At 47.8% G+C, this 20,575-nt stretch overlaps 1 protein-coding gene across 2 annotated transcripts in view; it reads left to right on the forward strand.

Moving 5' to 3' along the window:
* Positions 1–20,575, forward strand: part of LOC119399260 (WD repeat-containing protein 47) — a 148,612-nt gene that overhangs the window by 94,804 nt on the left and 33,233 nt on the right. The gene's annotated exons all lie outside the window — the stretch shown is intronic.

The following is a 20,575-nucleotide window of genomic DNA, read 5'->3' on the forward strand; positions in this document are numbered from 1 at the left end:
GAGGGTCAGCTCCGGCCACGGTCAGCATAACTAAAGAGCAGGAAAAGATATCCGTTGTTTCGTACAAACACCGGCTATCTCACAGACTTAAAAAGATTGGGAAACGTGCGGCCATTCGTGTGGTTTTTTTTCTGCCCCTTCTGAATTAATCAGACTTGCGAAATGTACGAGCCCCTCAAGCAGCATGTCATCTGCCGCATGTAGCGTGAAACACAAGACCGGGTACGTGAATGCGCGCGCGGAGTTGTGTATAGTGTTCCCCTCTCCCGCGGTGCATGCTGCGTCGGACAGAGTGGAAGGGACCTGAAAGCGGTCTTTCTCACGTCACTGTTGCCGTGCCCAACGTTGCCCGCCTTTACTGCGGGGCGGCGTGCACTGGCGGCGTGCACCATTCGGGCATCCGGCAACATCACATACATGCGGCATTTTGTCGGAATTTTCTGTCAGAGCGACTTTCACGAGCGCGCAAAACACAAGCGACAGTACGCGGTACCAAAACTACCGCTGAGACGCGACCGCGTGAGCGAAGCAGGGCGCCGGGCGAAGCGCAGTTCGGCGAAAACGGAACCTTTGAACCACGCGCGCCGTTTCCTATGGGAACGCCAACGAGATTCTTTTTTCCATGGATCAAACAGAAACGAACAAGCAGCATTTTATTACGTCTCTTGATGCACGGAAGGTTCTTTTTTTTTTATTTCAGCTAGTTTGATTACGAGTGATTAATTGTAGTCGTACTCTCTCACGTCATCGGGATCGTTTCCAAAATGTACCGCTCGTGGCGCTCATCGTATGATACATTTAGCTTAATTTCTCGGTAAGTAGGGCACTGCTTTTGATAGTGTTGCCGTTTTGGACGTTGTCATACATTGAGCTTTCACTCTGACATAAATTGTTATGTGCCTTTAGTGTCCCTTTAATGACCGAATAAGGGAACACGCTAATAACGTGAAAAAATGGGAAAGGCGGATTCCTTGCACAGCATTGTACTTCGTGTAAATGCACACCTCTTTTCGAGGACACAATGAAGCTGCACAAGCACAGGGATGATCGCACCCGAATTATCGTCGAGGCTGCGCAGATGGCAACGTGAGCGTGACTCATGCGTGAGTGAGCCATCTGTATAGTACTCTCTGACAAGGAATTAAGCTCTCTAGGAAGCGTCGGCGCGCGCACTGTCAGTTTGCCTTTGTTCTTGGTGTGTTTCTCGGTTGTTTTACATTTTTTTGCTTGCTCAGCCTTTTCGCATTCAGTGGCTCATCATTTGACACGTGTTGTCGTTTCTTTGTGGTTTTGCCGTCTCTATATTTCTTCGTTTCCGCACAATACACTCAGTTGGAAGTTAGCGCTCGTCCTCGTTTGTCTCCGTGTCCTAGTCCTCAGTTCGCGCCATAGCAGTCATCATCGAATAACCTCGGTTGATTAGAATTAGTCCGCGGCTCTCCACTGCCAACACCTCTCCTAACCCATTGCGCAGTTCCTGACGTTAAACGCCTCAGTTTATTTATTTTTTTTTATGCGGGTCATGCCGCCCTTACACACATCTTTAGCTTATCTGCGTGAAAGTCAGTGGTTGTTTGAAACGTTGATGCGCTGCGTAGAAATGTAAGCTCCACCGATATCTGCATGCTAAAAAAAAAAAAGGCATTTCGAGCCAGAAGGTTGCCCAATTAATTTTGAGGCTTTGAATGAGAGAAAACAAAAGAGGTGGGTGTGTGATGGGGGATGAGAGGATCATGTTTAAGGAGAGCATTCACGTTCCCTTTCTTAACTCGTCAAGTCCGGCCCCATTTTCCCACAGCGGTTATAACTGTTATGTGGAACATTATTACACTTAGCGACATATTTTGAAGATTGTCGAAACGTGTGCGAGGCATATTATAGAATTTATGCTAATAGGATAGGACTTCATTGCTGCTATGGGGACGTGTGCTGTAAAGTGAAGCTGACCTTCCTTTGAACTTTGCCGTACAAATCGAGTCAGCTCCGCCTGGTCAAGTATTATTGTTAATGTGAGAAAACTGCGATATTTACCACGGGAGATCTTTAATAAATCTGTAAATGTTTAAGAGGACGTATATGGTGTACATAATTGTACATATAAGGTGTTTGGACATATGAGGTTTTAGTTATACAATATCCAAATTTCTTGAGAAATCGCCTCCAGAAGGTAAGGTACTATTCTAGTCTATCGTGGTGATTACTTGCACGAGAAGATAAATGGAAATGTGTAATTGACTAGAATTACCAACTTTTACGAAATAAAGTTTAACCAATTACTTTACGATACAAATTGTAACTTACGAATCGTGGTCGGTAAGTTTGTAATTCCGCATTAAACGAATTTTAAGATATGACACCGGTTTCGAAATATGAGCCGGCAAACTTCGGTAACAATGCGATGTTGTTCCACTTCTTGCCAACTGAAACTCCAATGTATTTTACCGCACCCTTGGACAGCTGCAAAAATTGTTTCTCCGTGATTGGTTGGTATATTTCTCGTATTGAAATGCGTACTCTTTCGGACGGCAATTTATCGGACGCCTCGCCTGTAGCCGCTGCTCGACACGCCGAAACAATATTGTTAGCCTTTTATATACTTAATACGTATGTAAACATTATTGTGGATACTAATCTCCTCTGCGCCGCTTCCCTCACAATAGCTCATGTTTCGCTTCGGGCCCTCAAACCGGATAATTTAATAAAATTTAGCAGGGAGTCTTTTTTATTCCCTCGGGCTCAAAGCAAAGGGCCTTGTTGTGAAAAGTACCTTGCGTGAGCAATGCGCGCGCGCGTCGCACTTTTTTTTCCCCCTGCCTCAGCGACTAGCCTTCGCTGAGGCGAAAGAGCGTTATCCTTCTCTCTCCCTCTCACTCTGTATGTACTTTATCCGTGTGTCCACCAACTCGGGCGGCAGTCCCATTGTTTACCTCCTGGCTCTCCTCTTCCATTATTTTCCTTCTCCTTTTTTTTTTCAACGAAAAAACCAGCCATCTTATGGCGACAAAAAAAAAAAAGAAAAAAAAGAAACTACCTTAGCTTACTGGGCTGACGCCTATGCCCTGTAAGTTCGTCCTCTCCGTGCCAAAAGTGGGGATCACAGAGTTCGCTCGCGGTGCGGTTCCCCAATACACGATGTTTCTCCTGTGCTCACGCAATACCGTGAAAGCAAAATGATTGTAGGGCGTTTTGCGGGTAGACGTTATAGCGTGTCCTTCGTCGTAAGCAACAATCCAAGTTGTGCGATGTCTTCTTTTTTTTTTTCTTTGTTTCTCATGTTGCTGAATCTCTTTGAGCTGAAAACAGGCGACAGCGTGTTTTCCTTCTCCCGTATACATCCTCAGCCCAGCATATTTTTCCTCGTTGGTGCGTGATGTTTTCTTTGCTGTCAGTGTGATCAAGCAAGGGTGTTCGGCGGCGGCATTCATCTCGCTAGCGAGGCCATCGAGTGGTCATTGCGCGATGGCTGTGTGGTCGGAGCCGTCGCGTTAGTAAATTACTTCGAGAAATCATAAATAATTAAATCATAAAAAAGGAACGTTAGCTACAGCAGAGTGCGCTGCAAATGTTTAGCGGGGACAGCTGACGCGTCAACAGTGGATATATATTGTTACACCCTTTGCATGCGTGCTATAAGCTCAACTGAATAGTATCAGCACCGTCATTGTATAGCGCCAGGAGCAGGGAAATAACTGTGCAGTGGACGCCGACATTCGCGTAGCCGGTCAGGCATGTTTAATATTTTTATACCCTCAGCAGGCTGAAATGGGTCCTGAACCATGCGGTACTCTGACTTGATGCGAAAATACATTCCGAACATAGATTTCTGCAAACAGCCAAATTTTGTGGCAGCGCGCGTCGCGTGGAGTTTACAAGCGATGAACCGACCGGCGGTCACTCGGCCACCAGCCGCTATCCCATGACGCCATCGGTCAGATTCCCCAAGAGAGCTCACATTGCCCGATTATCGACAGGTACCGGGCAGGTTGTTCTTATCAGTTCGCTCCGTGTTGCTGTTGTTGTGCGTATTAATTGACGCAGTTAAAGGAGTACTGACACGAATTTTAAAAGTTTTCGGATTGTTGCTCTAAATAAAAATACTGGTGTCGAGAAACCTCAAACGAGTATTGTGGTGCCTGGGAATGCATCGTATATATTTTAATTACCGCTACCTTAAAAATACACGTTCGGTTTCGATATCGGGGGTGGGGGGGGGGGGGCTTCTCAGTGACGTTTAATAACAGTGTGACGTCACGGGGATGCAGAAACTCGCGACATACTAGCGGCAAATCCGTCATCTGCTTGTGGTGCACATAAGCAACGATGAGTAAATTGTCGTCCAGTGACCCTGACTGATTTCTACGATTTAGGCTGCATGCAGGACGCAAAACTCGCTAACTCGGGGGAACTGTCTTGACTCGTCGGGATAATGTCCATTGCAGTGGGGCTGGCTTGCAGATGCTCAGCGACGAAAACTTCAAAGTCAAATTAAAATGTGTTATACGTGTTCTCCAACTCCGGTGTGTGGACAGCGTTGATGCTGCATACCGAGGAAACGAAAAATGTCCCTTTTGCGATGTCTCAAAATCGTGTCAGTACTCCTTTAAGGTTGTAGTGGTCTATATTATTACGGAGTTCTTAACAGTGCCCTTTTTCATCGTATATGTAGTTAAAAGCTCGCTGTCGTGTGCAGTAAAGTTCCTATGGTCATAAAGGTGTTACCCGTGGGACAACGAAACACCTTTAAGTGTTTAGAAATTTCAAGAGTGAGGTGGCAGTGAGAAGGTTACGGCAGGTGGCTTCAGTCCTCTTGAGGTTGTTGGTATATGCGCTTGAGTCCCAAGTGCATGTCGACGCAGCAGGAGGACATGTGTACAAATTTATGGCTGGCGGTATTTAAAGTATTGGCTTAAATATTGCGTTATTTAGAAGAAGTAGGTCGCGTTAAACGGAGACTCGTGTAAGCCAATCGTTTGAATCACTGAGGTCACAACATGTATAACATATATTGCGTAATTAACAATTTACTGGGTTATTGTACTTTGTTAAAAACGTGTATGATGGCACATTGCAACCCTGCACAACTGGTCTCAACTACCTGACAGTACATGTTTTCGGTTTATATAAGCTTCGGCTGCGTAAACCCCTTTAGTGTAGGATTTTGGTTATAGCTTCATTGTTATTTCTGTACTGGCTGCCATGCCCCAGGAAACTGCGAACCAAAACGTGTTTCTTGAGATCCTGTTTGGTCGCCTCCCAACTCGTTCGATCAGTATTGAGCGTCCGTCGCGTTTGCACTTCACTGGCCGACACACGTCGTGCTTTTTTGTTTTTCTTCTGCTTGCTTGACTGGGCGCGTGGTGAATCGGCTGCCATCGTCCGGTCAGTCCTCCGAATCCGTCAGATATTCTTTTTCTTTGTCTCTTCCTATCCTGGGTCTTTCTTTCTTGCTGCCTTCATCTGGGTCTACCTGCGACCATGGCTCTTGTTCGTTTACTTCTGTGTATATTTTCCTCGCCTCTCCTGTCGTAATAGCCGTGGCGCGCATGTGTCGGAAAGACGGCGCGGAGAACCGAAAGGGTATTGGCGGAAGCGATTCGTTCGCTCAGGTTGAACCGTCTGGCTGGAAAACATCGTCTTCAGTTCCGTGGAATTGAAGGGTGAACATACTCGTGGTTGCTGCTGTTTTTGATGCGCGAGAAAATTATGGGGACAGAATTCAAACTGTCGTGCGTGAGAAGGAAGACCTGGGAACGGAGCCTAGGAGGCGTGGTCCGCGCTGCGTGTGTCCGCACGTGTCTGTGCGTAGGCGTGCGCAGTCCGTGCAGCCTCCCCGCTGCTTCGGCTTTCTTTTTACATTCTTTCCCTTTCGCGTGAAAGGGGCCGGAAAGAAGCGCAGACGCGCGTCGCCGGACAGGTCACGACGCCGAGGCTGGAGCGCGATGCGAAAAAGCCAGCTAGCGCGGCGTAGCCTATGCGAAGAAAGAGGCTGTGCGGGACCTCGCTCGTTTCTTTCTCTCTCCGTCTTCATGCGAAGAAATCTCGAGGAGAAGGCATCCTCCGCGCGCACACCTGCTGCCTGCGTACCAACCGGGTCCGAGCGGCGAGCGTTAACGCGACGAGCGCGTGTGTTTGCGTGGCGGCTGCGTCGGAAGTCGTCAGCGCCAGTCAACCACCGGCGCGCAAAAGGGAAAGCACAGCTCGGGAAAGGAAAAAACCAATCAAAACGGCACCGGTGTAACAATAGCGAAAGGCGTTCGTTGTACGCGCGCGTGTGTTCTTTCCTGCCTGCCCTCTCCCTCAGCCGCCGCCCCGAAACGCGTGCAGCGCGAGTTTCGCGTCGCTCGCTCGCTGCTCGCGCGCGCGGTTCGCGTAGCGCGAACAATGCCGCAACGGCGTGCGCTTGATAAAGACAGTTTATAGATGCAGCGACCGTCGACGACGTCCTTGTGTCAGCAGGCAGTCTCTGTGCACCGCCGGGTCCTTCGTCGCCGTCCGCGAGCCACCTAGCGCCGCCCCGTGACGTCACATCGCCGGCCGGCCGCGGCGGGGAACTCGTTTTGCTCTCGGCGTCGAGGGCTGCGGGCATCGCGCTGTCCTCGGCCGAGACAGCGGTCTCTGTGCATTGTCTAACGCGTCGTCCCCGCACCGAGACGTCTGGACCTGGGGGTGGTTCACCCTCGCCCGCCGCATTATTATGCTGTCGGTTTTGCTTTTGCCGCCGCGCCGCCGCGAGGTCCTCCTCTGACGCGGAATCGGCGGCGTCGTGCAGCGCGCATCTCTGTCGTCTGCTTCCGGCCTTCGTCGTGGCGGGTCTGCATACACGCTGTCGAAGGCACGAGTCCGCCGCGCGATGAACACTCCCTCCGTGCGGCATCGAACCTAGAGCTCTCGTCGACCCCCGCCGTGCTGCTGCAGTGGACCCCCTGAGTCCGGGCCTCGGAAGCGGTCCGGATGAGTCGCTTCTGGTACCCGAGCTACGCTCAACTACCGTTTCGCTTGTGCCCGCGCAGTGAGATCGGCCGCATCAGGCCGTTGGAGATACCACCGCCTGCAGCCGCACCGACCAATGGACCGCACAAGCCTCGGTCGCCCGCGCCGGCGTCGGCGACGGTAGGCTATTCCACGTTGTGCACAGCCGCATTCGACTTTCACTTCTTCCTTTTTTGCACTCCCGTCACGCCTAGTCAACTCGGTGCACGCACCTGTGCTGAGCTCCCCGAACGAACGTTCTACCGTGTCGTGTGCGCATTAGCACTGCGTGTGAACACTGCTGACTGTTTTTTCTCAAGCACCGTATCTCTTTATAGGACGCCTTGCGCAGGGGACTTCTAACGCGCACGTTAGCATTCCCTTGCGCAGGACGCGGAGTGCGACTATCTCGTACTAATTAACTTTGATATGTCATGTCGCTTGCATGTCTGCACCGCACGCGAGCACAAACTCTGTCACTTGCTTTGCCGCAAGTTTGCCCGGCTTACACACTGATTTTTTTTTTTTAACAGCTCATTCTTTACGAGCTCTCCTTATCTTCGAAGGAAGCCTACGCCAGCTGTTCTTTTTTTGTTTCTTTGGCGTGCTGTTTCTTTGCGGACAAAGGTACGAGATTTACAGTGTGCGTGGAGTCCTGCGTGAAATTCATTATGAAGAATGAGCACAGACTGGATAGGGTACAAAATACGGCTACATACGTCCGTAGCGTGTGGAATAGCCTGTTTACGGCTACGTTGTATTTTTCGGAGCATTTGCGGTGTGTTTGGCCGGTACCTTGATGTAGTCATTCGTCTTCTCCAGGGAATAAAAATATATGAGGCGAAAGCCCGACTTTACAAGCGGAGCAGTCGAAGTGTGCTCTAGTGTTGCGTCGGTTTCCACATAACGTTAATGTCCGCATCGGTTATTGACGGATACTGTTTTCTGCACGCAATGTTATACTGGACGGTTTCCATGGTATACCATCTACGCCTGAAACGCTCATCAAGCTTCACGCCTATACATTGTATATTATTATTTATGTAGTGCAAGGGTCATTTCACTTTCCTAACAGGGCAGTACCGGTCCTGAGACAAAATACGTGCGGCACTTAATTTCGCTGCCTGCTTATATGTGGCTTCATATATCTGCCTCCCTGATAACACTGCAGCGCAACGCCTCATTTATGGGCCATGTGGTGATCCTTTAATGAAAGGGCGTGTTATATGGGCTTCAAGGACAACCATCCTCTTAAAAAAAAATTTCTCTTATTTGAGCGTAATTGTGCCATTCATGTTTCAACCTCGATTGCTCTGTTTAGCTTATGAACGTTTTATTTCATCCACCACTGAGTCGAGAGGGTGCACTAAGGCCGCCGAATACATGTGCACTTGTGATCTTATTGACAACTGTAGGTCCGCCTCACTGTTAAAAAGAGAGAGAGATGGAGAACATGCTTTCTCTTGCAGAAATATGAGAGCTTACATATGTCTTCTAGCAGACATGTATGCGAAGTGGTTCAGCATGTGACTGCGATAATTATTCCGTTAATGATCAACGGAGACCTCAACACACCACTCCAGTGTGTGATGGCAGGGAGTATACCTATAGGAATAAAAAAAACCTTATTATGTTTCGCCACTAATGAGGAACTTCGTTAAACGATGGAAGTCCAGCCTTCGTGTCCCGTATTCAACGACTGCCTTGATTTGACATTTGTTAAACGCCGTCTTGCTCCGAAAGTGCGATATGGTCCGTGCCGCGTCTCCAAAGTACCTGGTTCGACTAGACGCGTTGATAGGCTGACGCAAAGTCCATGTTGGGAGATGGATCTGCGGGTGGCTTATCATCTGTCCCAATGCGTATAGACGACGCCATCGGAAGCATTTTGCGCTACGCTATTATTGCCACAAACGCAGATGCGCGCGGTCACTGAAATCGAAGAGACTGCAGGGTACTTGTCGGCGTAAAGAATGGGCATAAATAATCCTGTCATTGACTTGGCGTTTGTCGGACGCATGCAGAAGAAAATACAGCGTTGTATCCGAACGTTGGATCCTCTAGAACCGCTTTATCGCTCATATGGAGAGATTTTCATTGTATGGGAGCATGTCTTGATTAGTGCCACCCACGTGGCACACTGACGCTCTACCAACCGTGCTGCGATACTGACTCGTTGCAGACTTCTGGGAGAAACATCACGACGAAGCAGGCTCACGCATTGATTGCCCGTTCACCATGGATGATCTTGGAAGTGACGTTTCATCGTCCCCAGGACCAGCCGTGATAACCCACACTGCCCTCACCTTGAAGAACTTGCAAAGAACAGCTGTTATAAAACTACTCACGGCACTCTAGACGCAGTTCAAAAATGGATATGAGTATCCCCGGAACGTTGCGTCATACTGTCCCGTCGAACTTTGAACTTTCGTGTTGCACTATAGGTGGGAATAGTGTAGAGATTAGTTTTGTGCGTCTCTAAAAATTGTTTGCCAAGTGTCACCGAGTCTGCCCGCACGCCACCGCTTGACTTTCGTCGTGGCCGTTCCTTTGCACGTATACCGTGTATTTGGTGACGCGTGTCGAAGTTCATAATGCACTTGTCTCGCACGCGGTGTTTCTGGATATCAGCGAAGTACGCGACGTCTCACACGGCGCTGTCATTAGCACGTTAGATACGGAACTTGCCGAAAAACTTTGAGGACGCTTAAGCTTATTTTCCGCTTTAAGAGTGCATGGAACGCGATTGCGTAATCGGGCCCCGTTCGCATCGTCTTCTCATTCGCTTGCCATGTATGCTTCGCTTCTCGCTGGACACCTCAAACGTGGTGCGAGGGAAGGAAGGTCCGTGAGCGTGACATTGGCTTCTAAACGCTATAGGGTGCCTACAGCAAGGACACTTGCGAAGTACCCACTACGCCATTAGTTCACCGTTTCGCAAAACTAGCAAAGTACCCGCTGCGCATCTGTCAGACAATGTGCGCGCGTACGTAGCTGCACACTTTGTTGATGCTGTGGATGATGTGGATGAATTATGGCTCAGCCCAGGGGCGTAGCCAGAAATTTTTTTTTGGGGGGGGGGGGTTCAACCATACTTTATGTATGTTCGTGCGTGCGTTTGTATGTGTGCGTGTATATATACGCAAGCAAAACTGAAAAATTTCGGGGGGGTTTGAACCCCCCCAACCCCCCCCCCCCCCCCTTGGCTACGCCCCTGGCTCAGCCCTTTGTAATGGGTGGGCAGCTTTAAACCACCCACTCGTTGCCCAATTCACATGGTGTGATGACTTGTGCCATTCTGTATACGCGTCTCCACGCGATATTAATCTGTCAACCGGACTCCTCGCCCGACATGACGCCTCTGTACGGTCTTCTTCCAAAGCAGCTTCCTGTATACTGGCGTGGCTCTCTGGCAGAATACTTGACTGCCCAACAGAGTGCCTGGATTCCATTCCGGCTTGAACCCTGGTTTTTATTCTTTGCATATCCATCAAGATTCTTCTCTCACGAACAACGCCGACGACACCGGATTTTCTGCAACGCGCGCTATTGACGCTGTCGCGTTAAAGAGATGAAAAGAATTCGTGAACACGGGTTGTCGCTGGAGCCGACGTTTCGACAAGCGTACTTGTCTTCTTCAAGGCTGCAGACAAGTCGAAACGTCGGCTCCAGCGACATCCCGTGTTCACGTTTTTTTTTTTTTTTTCATATCTTCAAGCTTCCATCTTCCCCTAAACTTCTGCCTTTTTTTATCGCGTTAAAGGTTATAAAACCGTGTCCCTGGCAGCCCATGAATACAGACCATGCGAGCCCTTGTACGTGTATACAGGTGCGAAGCTTCTCAGGGCGAAGTACTGAGCCTGGCACTAATATAGAAATAGGCTTCTCGTTTTCAACCTTGCACTTAATTCAAATGATAGTATTTGTTGGCCTTTATTTGCAGCTTACATGCCACGTTGGCTTTATTAAGATGAAAGCTTTATGTAACTATATTGGAGCTCCCTTAGAAGAGCCGGTGACCTTGACGCGAAATGGGCCTTGACGAAAAAATCCCCGCTGGATGCAAAGAAAAATCACGGTTTCAGCCAGAATTGAACCCACGTATTTTGCGTGACAGTCAAGCATTCTACCGCAGAGCCACGCCAGCGCAGTCTGCGAAACACTTAAAGGTGAAGGAAAGTCTGGACACCTTTGAAAAAGACATACAAAGGCAAAAGTGCTCGCATGAGTCGTTCAGACGGTCCATTTAATGCCAAACATATGTATTTGCTCGTTGCGGCTCATTCGTCTTACGTGAGTGCCGCCAGGCTTTCGCCTTCCTGTGTGACAAGAGTGTGGCATCGCAGCTATTCGCAGCGGTGCTGTCATATGTGCGCTGGTCCTGCACTGACTATTCGCGGTGTATCAGCAATAAAAACGTATTGCCCGTTTTCCTCGCGAACCTCTTTGGGACGAAGCGTCGCGCGCGACACACCGGTCGTTCTCGTGCGGAGTCGGTTCTGTAGGCATCGCGCTAACTGTGCTTGGCGTTGAAAAGTTGTCACCCCTTGCTTTCGAACGCAACAAAACGATTGTCAAAAGTGCTGTTGTTCGGGATGCTGCGGAATGACGTAATGACTTGTTTTCTCCACCTGCACCGGATAGAGCGAGAGAAAAAAAAAAGGCTTAAAAAAGGGGGGGGGGGAGGGGTAAACCCATTTTCCGGGTTACTGCGCTCCTTCCTGCAGCTCGTGAAAGGTTTTAGTAAACGCGTGTATATTTTTTAGTCCCAATTTGCATGCGCCATATCACTAACTACAACGAAAAAATTCCTCGCACTCCTGTATCGCGAGAGTTCTCGGTTTAGCCACCACCGTTGTGCAACGTTGCACATTTGCATATTGCCACGCTCGCTTATTTATTTTGATGTGATCGGGCTTCACCCACGCACACACGCACAAAAACTGACTGTTACACCGCTCGGCGCAGGGCGCGCCGCAATGTTTGGGGAAACTTCGAGACTGTTTTAAGCGGTTCTGATAAGACTGCGCGCACAACGCGAGCAGCCGAGTATTTTCTGGCGCTAACGCGAGCCCCAGTGATAATGTTGGAATTTTCGACCATTCATGTATAAAAGACGACGCGTTCCGCCAACGATCTGATTAGTCGACGCCCGACGTACGAGCTCGCCACGCTATCATTGTACAGCGAGTGTTGCTTGTGCTTTGAGTTTGTTCTGCTGGACACAAGTTCGCCCAATAGAGAGTTTCATCTAGTGGATCTATTTAATCAAAAACAGTGGATGCTATTTAGTTGTAGCCTGAGGCTTCGCCGCTATTCCTCACTCTATTTCATATCGCCCTGCGTGCTGTTACGTCACTCAAGACCGACGCGGTCTGGGGTCGAGTGCCTTGGCAACATGTTGGTGGCTTGCGGCGCAGTATGACAACAGGGACAGAAGAAACGAGAGGACGGAAAATAAAGCTTTTCTTTATTTTCCACACACGCAACATATATACTCACAGTGTATATGTTGTACCAACAAGCCCAAAGAGCCGCATTACTTTGACAATAGTTCCCTTCGAGAAATATGTAGGGCTTATAACCGCACCAGCCACTTGAAGCTGTTTGTTTATGAACCTCTGAGGAGCGGAAATAAATTTGTCAACGAGGCAATTTCTTCACGTGTTCACGTTCGTTCATTGTTACCGTATCAAGAGTTCTCGGATTGTATTTCCGTTATCGGAAGCGTCGGTTTTTTTTGTTTGTTTTTTTTTTCTTTTTTCTTTTTTTTAAATTTCCAACCGTTATAGCCACATCCGGCATTTCCTTCCGCAGAAAATTCCCACAATTTTTTAGCAGTGCACAAGCTTTCCGCTCTCAAGTTTGTCGACTAAACATTTCTTTTCGCGTTCAGTGAGAACATTCTGTACTTTCTCTTTCGGCGTCTTACATTTTCATCAAAAGCAAACTGCTTTGTTCACTTTTTTTTTTTTAATCCGTACGTGACCGCCACTATAGTGTAATATCAGTTAGCTTTTCACGCAAGTCGTCAGCTGCTAGCACACGAAGCAAGAAGGAAAAAAAAAATATCTAGTTTTTTTTTTTTTGTGCCAGAAACACGATCTAATTATGAGGGAACTTAGACGTCCTGATTAGCCCCGCAGCGCCACAACTGTTCATCCGCCACGGCGGATATCGCTCTGAGCAGTGGATGGTGCGTGATACGAAAAGTCACCTTGAAGTTATCGGCGTTCTGGAAGTCGTGAATGATTCAAGTCGCTACACTTATTTCCTTAGACCGTCAAAAGTGCGAGGAGGAGGAGGAGAAGAGGATCCCAAGAAGTTTACACTGCAGACTGTGCCGGCGCTTCGTCGAGCTAATGTATACCATCCAAGCCAGGGATCAACGTGTCTGAAGGCCCCACTGAAAGTGTCGATAGGTCGACAAGCTTTAACAATGCCTGGTTGGGATTTCATATGCCTCGATAAACAAAGTCATGCAGCTCTTGCTATTGGAGGTCGTGCACTGACACGCATGCGCTTCTCATTTTGAGGGGCCTGCAAATACAGTAGAACTTGGTTTTAACGAAGTAGCATCGGGACCACAAATTTATTCGTTATATCCGATATTCGTTGTAACGATAGATATAAAAATCGGCTCTAACCAATCGTCGGTCTGGCTCGCGCGAAAATCCTAGATACGCAAACGCGTCATTCTAGGCTTCGAACCCACTATTAACGAGGTAATCCTTATCTGTCTCCCTGTGGCATTTCAAACTAAATAGACCGGAACATCAGAAAGTGAAGTTACAACAGAACAAATTTCTAGTGACAAAACAGACCTGCGTTCACATTTATTAGAAGGGTAGTGGAACCAATCAACGGCGCTTTTTTTTTTTTCTTTTGCGCTGGATGAACAATTTTTTGGGAACTTTTTCAAAAGATTTTCAGAAAATATGGCTGTGAGTTGTCTTTCAACATTTATTTTGCTTTTTACGCTACCTTCCGAGTTTCTGAGCCTCGCGCGAACCAAATATTTATTCGTTACAGACGTGGGGGTCGCCCGCTGCGCGCTAACGCGCGCCTTGCAGGACCTATAAGTAAAGTTTATCAACCAACCAACAGCCGATATCGCGGCGGCTCTCGCGTTTTCGGTTTCTTTTAAAAAAGAATGTTACTGTCTGAAATGAAGTGTCACCAACCAAATTCGTATTCAGCTCGCTATAACCGATAATTCGCTGTATCAGTGTTTGTTATAACGAGGTTCAACCGTATTGCTTCCTAAAGGCCGAATCCAGCTGTGCCAGAATCTGATATCGAATATTTTTCGTGTAGTTATCGTATAATGAGCATTCCTTCTTCCAGTAGATTTTTTCACGTTCTGTTCAAAATCTTACCAAGTTTTTGTCTGTAAACTGCGCATTGTGAAGCGTCGTTTTCTAAAAGCTGAACTGAAGACCTATTAAGAGCAAATAAACAGTTTTACGCATGCTCAGTACTTCAGTGATTGTACTTACTGTTAACCTGAAAGAAGACTCGCTTGACATATTCTGCATGTTCCGCTACGCAACGTCTCGTGTTTGATGCATGCTGCATGTGGCCGCCGGGATGAAATGTACTTAGGGTAAATTATATTCGCAAGGTATTTGAATTTACGAATCATGACTTATTCGAAATCGGATCGAATAGATCGGCATCCTATTCGTTATTAGAAAGTTCAAAATATTTGCGCACCCCTATAAGTTTGTATTATATGTCTTCGCTTGTATCCGCCGAAGTGCTGAGTATTATAGATCGCGTGTTTGATTCCCCGCCTTTGCGGCCACATTTCAGTGCAGGCGAGAAAAAAAAAAGAGACACGCTCGTGTATCGATACTCTACCCTCATATCCCGTTGTGCAACTTCGGGAGATTAAAAAAAAACACCGCAATTTGCAATATTTTTTTTGCGGATTGCAAATTACTTTTATAGCTGGCTCTGTATATGCAATGTTAGAGCTGTGCACGGGCCGTATTTCCGAGCCCGAGCCCGGCCCGGGCCCGCTCACTTTGTCGAAGGCCCGCCCGAGCCCGACAGCAAAGGGTTGCGAGCCCGCCCGGCCCGGCCCGACGTACGAAAACACAATCCCGGGCCCGGCCCGGCCCGGCCCGGCTTTTTGAAGGTTCGCTGCGAAAACAAAACACCGTTGTCCGGTAATCTGGCATTTTATTGAGCATATCAATATGATCAAACGACACACGACGAACAGTCTCTATTACACAGATTACAAATTGTCGTGCAAAAACAGCAAGCAGTCCAACGATTCCGGCTTCAACGAAGTACGGCGCTTTTGCATTATGTAGCCCGCCGAACTGAAGTTACGTTCGCTGTTTGCACTCGTCGCCGTCACGTGTATGGGGTATGTCCATGCAAGCGTGAGCTTAACGAACGCGATCTACGTCGGGTCGCTCGTCGCTTTCGCGTGCATTTTCACTCATATGGGATTTGGCCTTAAATCTAACGCGAACAGTCGCGTGGCGTCGTCAATAGCTCAGGTGGTGTTACTTCTCTGTTTGTCGGAGTGCAACAGAAGCAGTGCTTTACCTGCTCCCCTTTTGTTTAAAGTAGCGAATGGAAAGGAAAAGCGGTAAAGGGCGGTCGTGGAAAAGGCGCTGTATGCGTGCTGGAAAACAATTCCCGCTCATTCTTGATATTTCGGGCTTGAGTCGGGCTTTGCGCCGGGCCCGAGCCCGGCCCGATAAAACACCAAATAGCCCGAGTCCGGCCCGGGCCCGAGGTGAAAATACGTCGGCCCGCCCGAGCCCGGCCCGCGGACCGGGTCGGGCTCGGGCTTTCGGGCTACCCGGAGCCCGTGCACACCTCTAATTATGCATCCTTGGAAACTTGCGGAAATTCTCGGAGTGCGTCTTGACATCCCGGCGTTCAGTAAGTCATGGCCATCTGAACTCGGTAGGATGTAACCAAGGATGTAACGCATACGGAGTCGACCTCATTCGTGCAGGAGGAAATGAGGTCTAAATTGTGACTCGGAACGGATCCGTGCTATCGGAGGTGTATCGCCTGATGTTTCTGATGCTAGCGGTAACGAAAATGGTCGAAAACAGTCTTGCCGCACAAACTTTGCGCATTCGATGGTGCAGCTATTTGGACATGTCACGTGCGATGAACTATATCGGCGTAAAAAGGGGAACTGTGTATGCCGATGACCTTCTTTCTTTTTTTCTTTCTTTCTTTTACGCCGCTGTTGAAGTTCGGCAGACTGTCATCTTTCAATTCGCAAGCACTGTTTCCGTTACTAAATATGCGCGTGTTGTAATCTTGTTATACGTACAGACCATGTAGTGGAAATACCGAAGGTAACGTGAACATTTGCAATGTCGGAAATGATGCCTTGATAACCGTGGTTTGGAAATCGCGAGAGGGTCTATTTGGGGATTTCGTTTCATGTTCTTCCGCAACTTTGACAAGCGCGCCTTTTTACCTGCGTACGCATTGCAGCTCATATACCATGTGTGTAACTAAATATGTATAATAAGATTCCTTTTAGTGGATAGTAAGTGCTCGTCCTGCGTCCTTCTTCCCTTCGCGCTTTCCCAACCTAGAGTCTTGATCCAGTGTGCCCAGCTCGGCATTTCGTCGGTATTCTTGTGGCAACAAAGGGTTGACAGATGCGCTGCCCAGAGTTCACGGCCTCACCTGTTTCGAATTGTCTGCTCTCACGGCTTAATTTGCGAATAAATTGTCTCCGTGTGGCCCGAGGCCACAAGGGAGAAAACCGCGTGCACGCGCGGCGCTTTTTCCCCTATGTCATCCCTCGTAAGCGTTTACTGCACGGTCACTTCGAAGCCGACGGTACGTGCGCATGGTTGCGCCCTGTGGCGGATATGCGACCCACATATTTGCCTGCCAAGCGTGACGCCTGCTCTGGGCCCCTGGCCTGCACCGGCTGCAAGCGTCGCGCTCTCCGGAGCCTCAGTTTGTCGCGGTGGCAGTGATTAGAATAGAATCGGATCGGAAGTCGCGCTGGTTCGTTCGTGCACGAACGCGCCTTGTGCGTCCGTTTGTATCCGTCGCGGCTGAATATTCACGAGCGCCGGAGGCGGGCACTGGCAGCGCGCGCCCTTGACAGTCGCGGTTCGCCGGAAGACGCGACTGCTGTGGGTTAACGTGCATCGCGCAGGTAGGCCGGTGTTGCCGCGCACGTTGCCGCTACTGGAGAAAACCTGCGCGCTCTGCCGCCAGCAACACAGGTGCACGTATAGGCGCCCTTTAGCCATCATGCATTGCGACATTTCGAATTCTTGACTAACGCTGGGCCGAAATTAGCTTCGCGCATTCCCTTGACCCCCAAGTTGCTTTCATGGCGCCAGCGCGTTGCAGTTTCATTTTTAAGAGGCCCAGCAACATTTTTCCAAGTAATCATCGAATGGCTTCATTAAGGGGCCCTGCAACACTTTTTCAGCATGCTCACAAAACGCTGCCGATCGGTAGTCGAGGCTCCTGAGAACATTCAAGCCAAATATTATAGTGCAGGATGCGGCCTGCAATTTGCAATTAATTCTCAAAGTACGCCAGAAATCGTTCCTTAATCTATCCACAAATGATGCCATATACCCAAATGATTGCGCCGTATACCCGAACTTCAAGCCATTGCCGGACATTTGCAAACCTCGTTTAAACATTCCAGTCAATTCACGAAAGCCGTAACTTTATACAGGACCGTGGCCAACTGAGCGGCCCAGGCTCTCGGCTTCACAGCGCGTCAACATTTTTGACGGTGCCGATTTGAGCATCATGAGCTGCATATTACCACAACCGCCGCGAGGGGCCGCCATGTGCCCGCGCTCGCGATCACACTGAGAGTAAGCGCTCGTCCAGTGTACTGTGTTCCTTCGTCCCCGTCTTTCTTTTTTTTTTTTTTTGCGCTGCGGTTTCCCAGCTAAGCATGTACCAACTCGCCCGAATCAAAGTCTTGCACTGAAAGTAAGCCGCGCGTTCTTCGAAGAAAAAAAAAAAGGAAAAGTGCTCAAGGTCATAACGCGCGCGTGACGTAACTTCTTTCCCTCGTAACATCCCTCCCTGCTTAGCTTCCAGCGCGCTCGTCGGGACGAGAGAAGAGAGAAAGCAATTTCTCTAATAAATTTCTTTAATAAAGAAAATCGATTGTTACTTAAAAAAGTGTTGCAGGGCCCCTTTAAAGGAGGTTATTGCCTCACGAATCGACTATCGCAAAAATTTTTAGAATCCGTCCAGTACGAGCGGAGTTACAGGGATTTGTTGCACACTTCAAGCGCTTTCTCCCTCCTTTCGTATCAGCGAGCGCGCCGAAAGCAACGGGGGGGGGGGGGGGGGGGGGAATATGACAAAGGGGCAAAAAGATGCGTCAATTCGTGAGCGCGCGTCATAATCCTGAGCACTTTGTTTTCTCTTTTTTTTTACTTCGAACGCGCAGGTTACATTCAGTGTGATTGCGCGCGCGGGCTCGTGGCGGCAGCCCGCGGCGGCCGCAGTAACTATGCTGCTCACGACGTTCAAATCAGCCGTGGACTTTACGTTATGGCGCGGTCATTTGGGTTTATGGCATCATTTGTCAAGAGAAGAGGGAACGATTTGTAGCTGCCATTCTGCAGTATTTTCTGACCATGCTGAAAATGTGTTGAAGGGTCCTTTTAAGGAGGCTGAATCAAAACAGACTTCGCATATTTCAGATGTTGACCGGAAGAAATTTGTTTTATTAGGTGAATGTACAGTATGGTCCACTGTTAAAGGGAACACTCAAATGAGCAACTTTCATATTGTTGGTGCCCTAACGGCTAGTGGGTGCACAAAGATTGTTCGTTCACGTTACTGGTGTATCATAAAGGTTCGGAACTGTCAACCACCAGTAGTGTTATGCAGATCTAAGCCAATAAAATGCTCTGTTGGGTGTGTTGGTTCATTCTGTAATAGATTGAGCGCAAATAAATGGACAGGACACAAGAAGACAAGACGCTCGTATAGTTGTCCTGTCTTCTTGTGTCCCGTCCATTTGCGCTCAATCTATTACAGATCTAAGCCACTATGATTTTGCAGGAGAGTGATATCCGGACATACCCGAAACGCAAGTGTTCCCTTTAACAGTGGACCCGTCTGTACATTCATAATATTTGTTTCATCAAGACACACCGTGCAATTAAAATCCATGTTGTGGTCAGCTGTGAGCCACTGCCTCAGTGCACCTAACCGATTTTTAAGGGTCACTTATTGCTATCAGTGACCCTTATAGCAGAATTAGTTTTTTGTTTTTGATGTAACAAAAAAGAGACAAGAACAGATTCATACATCAAGTATGTACACCGAACAACCCCTCCCCCTCTCTCCTGAAAAATATTTCTGGCTAGGCCTCTGGTGAGAGACCAAGTGGGCCAAATTATTGTTCGCATTATCTTTCAGTGAATCTTGAGGGAGATGATTTACTGGTTTTGCAGAGCAGTTCATTAAGCTTGTATGAAACAATGAAACTAGCCCTCAAAAATTCCCTTCCTTCATTCTATAATGACTAGGTAACTCTAGAGGCCATTTTATCTTAGGTCACTGCAGAGCAAAAAACAAAAAAAAAAATCACTTTTATGACACTGACCCAACTTGTGTGGCATGCTGCTAAAGGAATTTGGTTTCGTATTCTCATTATTTTGCCTATCTGCTTTCATCCTAAAGTTTCTAAAGTTGAGGCTGCATTGAAGTGCAGTATATCGAGACAAGATATACACATTCATTAGTGCTTTTCATATAGAAGGATTGAACTGTAGATGTGATCTCATGAATTCACTGAGGAATTGCGTCGGGGTTATTTATTAGTTTGTTTGAAGCATCAGTTTTTTCTATTTAGACCATTGTTTAGAGTGAATAATAAATCATATCCAATGTTTTTGCCATCAGCGGTGGCATTGTTGGGCTGGCAAATATTGTTTGGCCTCATTTTCTTTCTAGCTATTGTGAAATCTTGCCTATGTGCAGGGACATCAGGGAAGCTAACCTATGTCAGCTGCAGTGCCCTGAAAGAGATATTTCTGCTATAGCGTAGAGATATTTTCTGCTGTAGTGTGTTTTTGTAGGACTTGTGCGTAAATGTGTATTTGTGGGGTTTTTTTTACTTGTTGCAAATTTTTCTAGCTGTATATTGTTACTGTCCGTCGTAAGGGTGTTGCCTTGAGTTTATGCACTTGGCAATACAGCTGATTTTAGTTATACTTAGCTCATCTAACGTATATATGTTCAGCAGCACTACCTTTAATCATTCGTACATATGGATTATAACATAAGTGGTTTTTGGCAAAATATTAGAAATTTTCAATAAAAGCCATGAAAAATATTAGTATTACCCTATTTCTTGTCTCCTGTTCAGTCTCCAAGTTGCCATTTATAAAGGCTTTATTTTGTATATGTTTTGGCACTTTCACTTTCTTAACTTTTTATAGGAGTTTTTCAGTGAAGTGAAATCTAAACCTTCTGTAGGGGCTCCATCTATGTATCAATATGCACGTGTGACTCAAGGTGGGATAAGTACCCATATTTCTACCCCTTTCCACATATCTGCATAGTATAACAGTTTAAATAGGCAGCTGTAATCCCTAAACAATGACCC

This window comes from Rhipicephalus sanguineus, chromosome 1 (assembly GCF_013339695.2).
Source record: "Rhipicephalus sanguineus isolate Rsan-2018 chromosome 1, BIME_Rsan_1.4, whole genome shotgun sequence".
NCBI lineage: Eukaryota > Metazoa > Arthropoda > Arachnida > Ixodida > Ixodidae > Rhipicephalus > Rhipicephalus sanguineus.